The 14,373-nt window shown below is 30.2% G+C and overlaps 1 protein-coding gene across 8 annotated transcripts in view; it reads right to left on the reverse strand.

Annotated features, from left to right (window-relative positions):
- The window catches only part of LOC124530166, a 206,892-nt gene extending 197,158 nt beyond the window's left edge, over positions 1 to 9,734 (reverse strand). For all 8 annotated transcript variants that reach the window (XM_047104169.1, XM_047104163.1, XM_047104166.1 and 5 more), the window contains exon 1: positions 9,100 to 9,734. The gene's annotated coding sequence lies outside the window, so the exon portion shown is untranslated. The remainder of the gene's footprint in view (positions 1 to 9,099) is intronic.
- Positions 9,735 to 14,373: the final 4,639 nt, after the last annotated feature.

Here is a 14,373-nt window from a genome sequence, read left to right on the forward strand (position 1 = left end):
TAGTTATAAAAAATACCGCGTAAGCCGCGTTTGTACTATTTAGTATTGGAAAATTTTGCAAAGTAAAGTACATTTCTATCTACAAATATTAATGCATACTCAAAACCAAGTGTAATATTTTAACATTATAATGCAATACTTCACACTTTTGGGTATCGGACCTTTGCTGGGCATATGCTGAAAAATCAAAGTTTCAACGCAAATAGATTAATGGCTCGGAATTTCTTAGAGAGCAATCAAATAAGCATTCATTCTTATATATTACGATAATAGTCATCCTTTTCCCTTATATTATATTACAAACATTTTATTATTAGTTTCAGAGACTTGACATTAAGAAAGTAATTCAGTAATTACAGGCACAATTATATGGTTTTATTATTCGTAACTAAAACCTTTATCACTTTATTACATTTATCTAATGAGTGATGTTGGAAATGTGTAGGGAAGATTAGATCACCATTGATTAGGCTGGTCGAAATCACGTCACCTCCGTTCGTTCATTATAAACATTTTATTATAATTACGTAACGTTTTGGGATTGAAATTATAATTTTAAATGTCTGATGTAAAAGGTTATTTCATCGCAAAGGTTTCCATCGCGAAGGTTTGGAACGTATTCCACCACACTGTTCCATTGCTGGTCAGTGGAATTTCGCACATGCAGGTTTCCTCACGATGTTTTCCATCACCGCTGAGAACGAGATGGATTATAAACACCAATTGAGCACATGAATAATGAGTGGTGCTTGCCTGGGTTTGAACCCGCAATCATCGGTTAAGATGCACGCGTTATAACAACTGGGCTATCTCGCCTAATCATTACGAAGAAATTGTATACATCAATAAAAAATCTTTAGCATGATGGATTGTGATGTTAAGCTGAAAATATTCGATTCACGTTAATCAGTATTCCTTTATACACCTTACAATAAACATTTCCGATGAAGTTTGAATGAAGCTCAAGGGTCTTATAAACATCGGACAAACGGAATCGGATGGATGTAAAACGAATTAAATTATTATGTTAATGCGAATTGCTTCTTTAATTTTGACAGTAATTGGAAAAAAAAAAAATTTGTTTCAAGAAGTTTAAATACATAAAAAGACAAAACATTATTACTTTATTCTCATCTGCCTGTCAATCTATTTTTTGTTTGGTTACAATTGAATAGCTTTAGTATTCTCACTCAAAAATACTTGGAAATGGGATTGAAAAACAAAATATATTCTCAAAACCATACCTTTTTCGTATGAAGTATTAAGGGACGCGATATCTATACTAATAATAAATCTGTAGAGATGTCAATTCTGTACATGAAATATTTTTACAAAATAACTATCAGGGGGTGATCAGGGGTCGATACTGATGGCAAAAATGCAATCAGTAAAATTTTTGTCTGTCTGTCTGTCTGTCCATATAACCGTTATAGAAACAAAAACTACTCGACGGATTTTAACGAAACTTGGTGCAATTATTTTTCATACTCCTGAGCTGGTTATAGTATACTTTTCATCACGTTAAAGTCCATAGGAGCAGAGCAGTGAAGGGAAATGTCTGAAAAACGGGAGAAGTTACCCCATATTTTGAGCTTCCGTCGCGTGTTTAGCCTTAATGGTTAAAGCTACACAGAAATCATGTACTACGAAAATGTTCTCCTTAAAATTATACAAAAAATATCCCCTGACAGCCTATGTCTATCTTTTATGGTTGACTCACAATAACATGTGTCACTCCCAATAGCGTAGTAGTTCGAAGCTTTCTGATTATATTTGTCTATTTCTACGATTATAACACTCTCAATCATCCCAAATTACAAAAGTTAACAGTATTAACTATTCCATAAAAAAAAATCATAGAAATCGGTATAGAAACACAAAAAGTTATACATAAAATACGCTAATAATAAAGCTATCGCACGTCAGTACTAAATCTATACTATTATATAAATCTCTAGAGTCTGTCTGTACACTTATTTTTGTCGTAATTCGTCATAACTGTGTTCTTTGACTGACTTAATTTTTACCATTTTTGAAATTTTTTGTGTGTCTGTATTTTTATAAAAATTGGCATACAGGAAAAACATGTACTTGCGCAAATCATAGGCGATCTATACATAGAAAAGTATATATAGATAGCCAAAAGGATGTTTTTGTATGTGTGTCATTGATAAACTCAGAAACTATTTGATCGATCATTATGGAAATTGGTATATTTATCTATTGTGTTATGGAGAAAGTAATTATTTCATCCGTATCATTAAAAATAACCAACAGATGGCCCTTACGTGTATCATGATGCACTTATATTCCGATCAACCGATAATTATAAAATATGAAATAAAAAATGAAAATCTATTCAAAAAGCATAACAACTAACTTAATTTCCGTCATATGCCAATAAACAAAAAATAATCACAACAATAATAGTTGTCATTTTAAAATGAGATAATTATTATAAAATACATATATGGGAAGAAGTGATTAGCTGTTCTGATTATAAGAAAGTAAACAATAATCATTATTGGTAAGTATACTCATAACTCCAATAACAATGAATCTTTAGTATAAAATGTAAACGTAAGACCCATAACCAAAAAAAAAAACAACTTATTTATATAAATTGAAACCACCATGCCATTGAAGAAATAGAAGATCGGAATATCAACAATATATGCGTAGCGTCATCCAAAACAGCTACGGAAACAACACACCAACAAGAAATACGTTTAGAAACAAATAGAATCCGAATTTCTACTTTAAGACCTGCTAAAACAGTTAGTCAACGAAATGATCAAGTTCCAGATCATCGAACAAGCTTCTTTATCGAGAGATACTGATAAACCTGACAAGCCCAATGACTGCATGATGAACGATTAAAATAGACTAAGTCAAGAACTAGAACCAATCTTAATAAATCAGCCTTCAATTACTATATAGGTTATGATAACAAGATGAATCCCGATGTGATTATTGGTTCAATGAATAAAGTATGGCCATATTGTCACCCTAAATAAACTGATGGTATATGCTACTCCACTGGTAAAATATATTTACCACAACTGGTTGAATCACCAGATCCTCTTCTTACCTACGTGACGGGAACTATTAAGGAGTCTAAATATTTCCTTCAGTATATTAGAAATTACAATTCATGCTTTTAAATGACATCTTTTGGAGCAACAAATATTGTACAGTACAATAATTTCGCGTCTACGCTTAAAGTGTATCATGTGATTGGTTCACTTCTTCAAGTATCTAAATAAAATCCTCAATCTCTGGACATTTATTTCACGGACAACGTAGAAAAAAAATGATCTTCGATGCATGTACAGTACCACAACTAATCGAGAAATAATCGCTAAATTTAGGATTATGCCTAAAACTGCTCTAGAAAGTGAAAAAACAAATGATTCAAAGTAATTATCAATGCAGATAGAACGCAGAGCATAAAAGGCGTATTAAAGCTTCCATAGCTCCTGAAGTCACAGCTGTAATTGTCGGTACAGAAATTACATAACGAGGTATTGTCATCACTAAGCGACACAAAAACAATCAAGGTGTCGCTGAAAAATATCAATCGTATGACAATTATTACGATTATGCAATTATGATTATGCGACTAGAAGATGGATATCATCTCGGACTGTATCAAAATAATCTCACGACTGGCTCTATAACATCGAAGAGTAAGATTTTTATGCGTATAGTATTATTAGAGATAATTAATCTGACCATATTCTGAAGTATCGTCAACTGTTTTAACAATTCATTGTTGACATGTACGCTATGGTCGAGAACGAACGATTAAATTACATTCGATGCAACCAATCAAAACTTCAAGCAAGGGTATGACAAGGTTGTAAATGTAATAACATCGATATTTGATAGAACCGGATAATAGAGGACGTTTTTGTGTGATACAAACTTTTCTAGACTATAGAAATTTAATTAAAATTTTCATCGTACCAACTTTACATCGAGATTACACCAACAAAAACATTCTCATAAATCATATCTGTTTCCGGATTCAAAAAAAGAAGATATGATCTTGATAAATAAGTTTATGGGTGTTATGACCAATCTGCAGCCTATCGAGAACATCATTGACGAATATTAAATGAAATAATTTTTAAGTATTTGATTAGAGCACGCATGTTTCTTGATTATTTGTACATTCTATCAGTAATTAATTACAAAATTAAAAATTAAAAAAATATTTTTCTACGACTAATGCCCAGCGAAGCGGGTGGGTATAGCTAGTGCTAAATAAATTACGTTAACAAAGAAAAAAATGTTATTTAATTTGTACAATTAAAAAATAACTTTCCAACATTTTCATTAATACACGTAATCCCTAAAAGTACGGCAATTTTTGAAATAAATATAAGACGATTCTACGAATTCAGAATGATTCTTATAATCTAAATATTATTTAAAAAAATGTTTGTGCGGATAAAACAGTTACGCAAGTTATAAATCAAATAAATAATATCGTTACCTAAGGAAAAGTCATTCCCTGTTTACTACACACACGTGCACACTACGGATATAAATATAACATTTCCTTTTAAGACTTACGAAGCGGTCGTATCGTCGTATATTGAAATAGATCTGCACGTCACTGATTTGACGTTTAGATAAAGTTTCTTCGGACATACAAGGGATTTCGACTGTGATTGGCTTTTAGCTAATTGATGCGGGATGTCATGTTCTTTTGAACTTCTCAGAAACTGTTATTGGATTGTTCGCAAGTAATCTTGTTAACAATGTAGGTAAGTCTTGTTACTGTTATATACCTGTGGGTATGTGGATGGTTTTGTAACTTGCTAATTCGGTTAGACTTGTCAGCTAGCTCTTAAAATTTGTTCAGATTTGCGTTCATTTGCGGTTTTTATTCTTTAGATATACATTGGTTGTGTACTTTATCCTTTGGAAAGTGCGTTTTTTTTTTTTAATAAAAGAAACGTTGAATTGTTAAAACTTTTAATTTACTGTACAAAATAAATAGGAAATATACAACCGTTTTCAGTAATTCCTTAAATATTTTAATAAATAAAAAAAAAATGTATCTCTATTAATTCTACCTTTCTGTATATTTCTCTAAATCTTATGAGTTTTTTTTTCAAAAGTCGTTACAGTTCTATATCCTTTTAAATATCTGTAGACCAAAAAAACCTTCGGTATTATACTATGATGTCAGCTCTATAATTTAATCACATGGTTCGAAAAGCGAACTAAAGTAACTTCAGAGTATTCGTTCGAATTCAAACACACGAACTTAAGCTAAGATAAACGTTTTATCCCAAGGATTTCCTCTTTGATATAGTCACCAAAATATTAATCAAATTATGAAACAATACGATACGAGAAAATTATACGTATTTGTGATTCAAATTCAAAATCATTCGAATTCTCGTACTTTGTATATATTAATATTGAAAACGTGAAAATTCATCAGAATTTCTCTATAACACGTTGAACAATACATTTTTAAAACATTTAAACTCAACAAACGTAGAAAATATTTTATAAAAATGACGTCATATTTCTATTTCATATAAAAAAAAAGAATCGTAAAATTTGCTATATTAAGCCTAACGAAACAAGAGCTCTCCAATTTTAGAACGTGGGTATTGATCCAAATCCCTTGCACCGACATGATAAGATACGCCTACTAACAATTACAATAAGCTTGGATCATGTGTAAAGTACGATAGATAACTCCGTATCGTTGTAATTAGAAGCGTATGCGAGCTTGAAATTAAAATTAAGCGACGAGCAACTAAAACTAGTAACGGGCTTCTATAAGCCGGCTATTGATATATTACTATGTAACTTGTATTACTAAAATGATGGAGTTTCCTGCGGGCCAGCAAAGTAAGTAGTAGTGAGGAGGTGATACTCTGTATTGCTATGTTCCAGTGTCAACGATGAGTTATAAAGGAGAGCATAAGAAAACTTATTTCGTCAAACTTCCTAAAATTTAAAAACGACCTCATTAAAGTCAAACACAAGAATAATAAATGCTTTATATTATTTTTATATAAAATATCGTAATTCAGAAATATAAACAATATCTTGTATTTAATATTTTCGTTATTATTTAGACCTTAAAAAGAACACAGGTGCAAATATAACCATACAACAATAGAATACGCTGAGAGTATATCTCGTATATTTGGTAGCAGAGAAAATTATCAAGAAACACGTACTCAAAAATTTAAAGATAATTTTTCTAATGTTTTAATTTATTGCCATTTTAATATTGCATTCAATATAAAATGAAATGTTTTTGTTCCTTTTTATCAAGAGGAATATTCGCGATTTAAAATATTTCTGATTGCAGAATTTATGATAAAAAAAAAATCATTCTTCGGTTGTTCTTTTATGAAAATGTTTTATAGACATTACAATACTGTCTGAAATAGTCGGGTAGTTTGAGTGTAAACGTTGAAACAAGTAGTGGTGTGGGCTAAGAAAGCTGCTTTACTCGTAATGTAATAGGTACCGCTCTTTGAAGTGCATTATTATTACGATATTTCATTACAATATTAATAATAGGACTATATGTTCAATTAAAAAGAGATTGTAAAATATAATTAAATATAATAAAAGCCTCTTATTTTAAAGTCAGTAAAAAGTCCATTATAATTTTCATGCGATTCGAAAGTTCATATAATGAAAATTAAACTTAATTATAGAATATGATATCGAAGCGGTTTCGCTCATTTCATTAAAAAACAATTAGCCACAATTTTATATAACGTTTAATTAAGTGTACTTGATTTTAAATAAGGAATATGAAAGCACTTTCTATAATGAACCGATAGAGATAATCCGAAATGCAAATTCAAAATACTCTCTATCTATGTCAAGTTTACTCGGCGACTCCTGAATTGCAAATATAGTGGAGTTGAAACAACAAAAATGTTCAGAATCATAAAATATTAGACGGGTCAAGTCCGTATAATGTTGCCTTTATAAGGTTATATTTCGTAAAGTGCCTCGCTCTTAGAGTTTTTGAGAAGTACCGTCATGTAACGACTTCTAAAGTTTTTTAAGATATCTCGTCGCTTCTCGTTTGTGTGAATTAAGTATTACTTATAAGCTCGAAATATAGTCTGCAACTTGCTAAATTGCTTACGTTTTTTAAATATTTTTGTGTATTTAAATTGTATTGATTATTTTGTTGGAAACATTCACGAGCAAGATAAAACAAACTTATAACGAAGTTTCCAATTTCATAAAATTATTTCATAAGGTAAGTACTTCATCGTATATTGAGTTTCGAATAATATGTTCCAAGTTTATATTTAAAAATTAAAGTAGCAAAATCAAACTTCAATGAAAACTTAATGGTCGTTATTAGTCCTTTTAATTTAACAAACAAAATTTAATATTAAATAATTTACGCGTTTCAAAAGTACCTATTGAATTTCTTGTCGGTTCTTCTCGTTTCGCAAAACGTGATTAATTAATTACGTCAAATTAGTGAAATTATTCAATAGTGTTTGTAAAAGTGTACTCGAATAAAGTATTGAATTATTAAATAATTATTATGTTACTTCTAAAATAGATTTATATCAAAGTGATGGACAGTAAATTGGAATATTCTGCCCGTTTTATGGGCATTCCTCGTGTGCTATATCCGTTTTACGTGAACCTCAACAAATCAACAAACCACAACGTTCAGATCAAGTAAGCCGATACTAACTGCTTTTATGAATTACAAACTAAAACCTCTTTGTAATTTAACATGTTAAATGAATTTGACGCAAGCGAAACTCTGTTTGAGCGCAGCCTACTTAATTATGTACATTGAGCCATCACAGAGAGGCCTAGAAAGTTTTATTGCTTCAAAAAGGGCGATGAAAAGAACATCAAAAAGCAGTATAACTAAGAGTAATCGAGATTATATTTTAAATGCCCTTATGTTATACAAGTAAATAATTTTCAATAATTAAACTGTTAGTCTTACGTTGGCATTGTAAAACTATTTTAAAAATACTCCCGATGTCATTGGACTTGGCACAGTCCGAATAATCTTTATATAAGTACCAAAACAGCCGGGCGCACTATTGCTTGGTGACAGCTCAATAATAGAGTTGTTTTCATTCAAAATATTGTTATATTTCATACCTTACATTTGGCATATAAGTCATAATATGATCACTTCATACGTATGAGTGTAAAGGTAAACTTTATCATTCGGTCTTTACCCTCAAGTGCTACAAGTATGTCCTTTACGGAATATTTCTAAAAATATTAAACATAGCTTTAGTTCCAAACGTTATACAATATTAACGTAACAGGTTTAACTTTCTATGAAAAACTTTTGCAATAAATTGTAAAACATAACAAAAAACTAAATTAAAGGTACATTAATTTGTTAATGCTTTTTTTAAATTGTTTTGTGTTTAATATTATTTTCTTCGACGTGTATTATTGCCAAATAAAAACATTTTGACGACAATATAATTCAATACAAATAATTATCTGTTTACTGTATCGGTTTAGACGTCGCTATAAATTATTTACTCGTTAACTTATTGTGTTATCGCCGTTAACTGTATAATAATTGCTGCTAATAAAAACGCCAGTTTTATTTGAACATTAGAATCTTTTCATATTAACTATTGCTTTTAGCTGAATAGTTTGTTTTAGAATTGTGCAAAACTTAAATGTCCTCATTATGAGCTAAATTAAAAGTGGAACGGTCGTCCGGTTATTGTTCAAACATACGTCTGAATATTATTCAAACATTATTTTTACTACAGAATAAAATACTGAACAAAAATTTTGTAAACGTCAAAGATATTTTTTTTATCAGTTTAAGCTGAACTTTTTTTTAAAATATCGCGATGAAAACATCTTTGGCTAGATGATAAAAATTAAAAACAAAACTTAAATCAGTCTAACCCATATATTGATACTTTTGTAACATATTTTAAATATACATTCAAGGCTTTATTTCGTAAACAAATACTATCGTAAATTAAAGAAAAAGTATAAATAATTCTGAATGACAAAGAAAATATATATAGTAAATATATACGCGATATTAACAGTAAGTGTAAAATAAAAAAAATGTCTTACCAAATTTATTCTAAATGGTGGTAGTAAGTACTATAACACACAGGGACACTAAAACATTCACTAGACTCTAATTTTAAATATTTTATTTTTATTAATAACTACACAATGTCTTTAAAACACTCGAAAGCACACTATTAATGTTTAAATTTAAACACAGTCTATTCTTTTACTATATTCAAATGTCTTTGGTCAGACTTATTCCTACCAAGAGATACATCAGGATAAAAATAATGTCCAAAACTATTAATATATTCGTGTAAATCTCGTTACAAAGGTGTAAAATTTTAAAGGTTGCGAATAGAAATTTTCAGTCGTTTCTTGTGTATAAATAAGTTTCGATACAAATTTCCGAGATGCATGTTGAAAATATAACGGTGAAAATAATTTAAATTTTGTTTAAACACGAAAATACGAATTTATAGATTGAAAAAAGTTTTGATACTGAAGTTTAAGAGTCATTTTCTTCCTGATTTATTAATATTTTCGAAACTTAACTCGCGTAATTCGTTCGGTTTTTCTTCGGATGCTTAGGTAGGAAATAAAGGCTACGTTTAAGTTTTGTATGTTCGTCTGGTCGATCGTAGCCCATAGAAATGTCGCGTGAGCGCACGTTCGGGCGCGCTGGCCGGCGAGCGACGTGGGACTGAATCGAGCCCGCCGACTCGTAGCAACCCTTGCATGCACTCTACCTCACTCGACATGCAAAGTTAGGTATCGTTCAATTTCGATACGACTATTTCAGTATGATTTATTAAAAACTTTGTTTATTTTATCAAAAAATATATACTGCGTTTGCTATCGTATTCGATTACTTACGTGGTTATGAAATTAACGTCAAAAATTCCTGAATGCATTACTGCACATATGCATTGTTTTTTAAATAATAATATGAAATCTCTGGTTTTTTGAACTGATATAGATACTTGCTTACAGATATAGGTATATATATTTTTTTTTATACAGAAGCAATCTGTATCGACTATGACTATTTTTACGAATCATACTAATATAAATAAGACATAAATTCGTTTTTCAAATTAAACATTAAATGAAGCTTCTCTTTTCAATCAGATTATACCTAAATGGAAAAATATATTAACTGTAAATTTTAAATAACCAAGTATTATAAAAGTATCATAGCCTAAATGTCTTAATTAATCTTATTAAAACCAGGTCCCTATAAACACACCTTTATTAAAATAATTATGCTTAGTTAAAAAAGGGAAAAAAAGTAACGCACGGAAAGGATACGTTACTTTTAAAATAAAATTATTCAAGCTCATAAAATTGTATTTTTTTAAGCCGTATACATGTTGTTATCTTTCATCAATAATAACACATGTATATTTAAATATATAGCATTCACAAATCTATTGTAAATTGTTTGTATGTTGTATTAGTTGTATTTAATTTAGGTCACATAGACTTGATCGATATAAATTAATGATTCAGTTGAAGAAAATGCAAACTATCACAATATATTTTATTACTATTACACGAATATAGTAACAATTCTTTACAGCTACGGTCTTTTATATCTAATATCATACGTACGAAAGAAGATTTGTCTCGCTCTTGTTATCGCGGCTAAACCACTTACCTACCTTATTATTATTAAAATTGACATATACGTGACATGGATATTAAGAAATAAATAACAAATTTAATGTGAAAAATAAAATTTGAAGTTAATGGTGTCGCAAGGTACGACTAGTAAATAATATTCGCTTGGAATCCCATGAGAACGGTAATGTCGTGAGTATTTGAAATTATGTACACTTTAAGTATCGAACTTCACCTATATGAGTACGTCCATAATTCTAAAACAGATGAGTTATATTTCCCTTTTTGTCTCTGAACACGAAGTAACCACAATAAAAACAGTTCATAAATGGAACACACGTGACAAAAATTGAAATAAAAAAAACTACAGAATCTTATTAATCTCAAGGTCTTTGACGAGCAATCATATAATAAAGTCAAAATAAATACTGAACATCGGAAAAATTAGGGGAGAACCTCTTTTTGGATGAACCTTCCTATTGTTGTTCAGTTTTTGAATTATTTCGTAAACGGTCATAATTAGGAAAAAAATGCCTGGTTCATCCAAAAATCCAGCTTTCCCCTATTTTTTCCGAAGTGCAATGTATTTATTCACTGCACTATATTATTTTAACTTTGGTATTATATATTCTAATTTTTCCATCACTTCCACACATCTAATCCATACCGCTGAAATATGAGATGATCGAAATGAAGGAATGGTGCTGATTAAAAAAATGCGTAAAGACTTAGGCAGCATGTGATTTCGAAATTTGAAATATATTTATGGTTTGTTTACATATCTTTCTATATTTCAATCTCATGGTATGTTTAGAGCAAACGATGCCCTCGTTTATACTGACATCCGGTGATTTATGATGGGAAAAGCAATTAATATGAAGAATTTTGTTGTGATTTTATAATGGAATATAACTGTCTATCGTTAGGGCTATATAAAATGGTATAAAGTTATATATATATTTCTTAAATTTTAACTTTGGTATAAATAAGACATTTTAATATTTTAAATTTTACTTTTAATATTACAAGGCATTAAAACATTTTGAACGGCTTTAAGTTTTATAATGGATTTATCGACTTCTTCGAACCAATGGCATATAGAATAAATTACCAGATAATAGTTATTCACGTTTATTTTGTGCTCTAAAAGGTTTCTTAAGTGCTAATAAAAATACGTGGACTATAAAAAGCTCTACGCTTAAAAGAATTTAAACAACGTTGTCTCAAAACAAAGTTGGCTTAAAAATTCAAATTTTTAACTTTTTTTATTAATACGTCTAATCTATTGAATTTTATGTTCATATATAATATATTTTGTTAGTATTTTACTCAAATACACTTTATTTTCACATTAAACCACGTATATTATTTATGTATAACAAATTGTACAAAAAGTTCAAGCGTCGACGCAGGTGTAAATGTATTTGATGGTGTCAATTGAAATACTTTATTCAATATAAAAGCATTACACTTTCATATTGATTCTCAAGCTGAACACTGCCACTGGTTCGGAAAAGAAAGTACTCTAACCTAAGAACCGGCGAAGGAAACTCAGCCTTACTCAGATCTATTTTTGCTAATGATCATTTAAGGTAATCTGTAAGGAGAAACTCGAAAGTTATCGTGGAACACGAAATTTCAGAACGTGATATACGACATTGAATATAATAATGATAAAATTTATCGAATACACGTTTAAAAAAGTCATATCACATTAAGCTAGATTTCAATATTTTACAAGCGAGTTAATAAGTAAATTATTTCAAGATATCTACTTATGTACAGTCAGAGTACGAAAACCTTCGTCAGTTTTCAAATTCATTCCTTTATCAAGTCTTAAACTCTTAGTACCTTTTGGATCTACACATCGAATCTCAATAAATATAAATTGATATTGAAGAAATATAAATTGGTAATGAAGATTATTGTTCATACTGAGCACACGAAAACAGATCTTAAGATGACGAACCCTTTTTTACCCCGACTGTACACACTGATCTGTGATTCAACTGTACATACAATAATGTAGCTGTGAAATAAACTGTTGGCAAATTACTTATAGTTCTAAATTTAAATGTTGTAAAAAAATATAATTTCATCATGTGTAATCCTGTGATAGTGATAATATTGTTCGTGACTCCGTATGTTTGTTATAGCTCATATTGGCTTTATAGGTATGATATCATCTCTTTTCAGAATCGGGTCGTACCTTCTGAGCTTCCTGCAACGTTTAATATGATTATATTACCTTCCAACGTCTATAACTCGAAGGAATATTTTCTATCGTCTTGATTTTACTAGCCTTTCTATGAAGTCAATCAAAAAGAATAAACTATGAATTCAGGGAAATTAATGTCCTTGAGCTGGAATGCTAGAGGAGACAGTTCGAAGAAATTTGTATTAAATACTTTATTTAGCAATGTTCTGGTTCGGCTAATACTTATTGTTTAAGAAATGCTGAATGAATTTAATTCGTTTCATTAGAGCAAAGCACAGCACCAAGATATATAATATTATAAAAATAGTAACAACCTGGAAAATTTTCTTTACTTTCTTTTATGACATAGGTGGCAAACGAGCAGGAGGCTCACCTGATGGAAAGTGACTACCACCGATCATGGACATCTGCAACACCAGGGGGCTTGCAGGTGCGTTGCGGGTCTTTAAGAAAGGCGTACGTTCTTTTCTTGAAGGTTCCCATGTCGTATCGGTTCGGTTACTGGGCTAAAGCCTCTTTTCACTTGGATGAGATGGTTTGGAGCCTATACTAACACACTATTCCAATGCGGTGGATGCACATGTGGCATAATTTGAAATTAGATACGTGCAGGTTTTCTCACAATGTTTTCATAACATATGAAAAGTGAGTTTGATGTCGAAATCATCGCTTAAGATGCGTTCTAACCAATGGATCATCTCATCTTATATTTTGTGTTATTTTATGTACCTAAATCCCAGATACTAATGTAATAAGGCCTAAGGTAATTTCTTAACGCAATATTGCGATGGATGACCACTAAACGCTGCGAATGTGAAACATTCTTAAGATCGGCCGGTCTAATTACGTACGAGTAGTAAAGCATCGATCACTCGAACAACTTCGGCAAATGGGGCAACTTACTGTCCAGATAAATTAGACTTGCCAAAACTATTACGGTCTTTTAAACATATAGCATGTAAAACTCTAAGAAAAACACGAAAATTTTTGTATTTAATTTGGAAAATTACGGCAATGTTCTTCTGACAATTCAATTGGTTATATTTAAAAACAGAACAATTCTAAAACAATAAGTGATACTATTTTGTTTCTTGATGTTTTCATATCAATCTTGGTAAGAAGCTTTATAAATTATTTAAAATCAAAAGTAAATCTATAAAAATATTGAATAAGACAATCTTCATCCTTAAACTTTGCTTTTTGTTTAACGCATTTGCATCACACATCATCAATATTATTTAACATGACGTAAGTCTGTCTGTCTGTCTGAATGAGAATAAATTCAATCATATTTTACACATCTCCCTTTACAGTTTGACTACGTTTCAAAGGTAAATTGAAAGGTTGAATTGATATTGGTACAACAGTAAGCTATTTCTTGATAATGCTACGCCAAGACTGTACGAGGCTACACGACATACTCAATTTACATTCCCTTACTTTGGTAAAGTTCCGTATTTTGGAATCAGCTAGGAATGCTAACAGTGACAGAT

This window comes from Vanessa cardui, chromosome 6 (assembly GCF_905220365.1).
Source record: "Vanessa cardui chromosome 6, ilVanCard2.1, whole genome shotgun sequence".
In the NCBI taxonomy this organism is placed as follows: domain Eukaryota; kingdom Metazoa; phylum Arthropoda; class Insecta; order Lepidoptera; family Nymphalidae; genus Vanessa; species Vanessa cardui.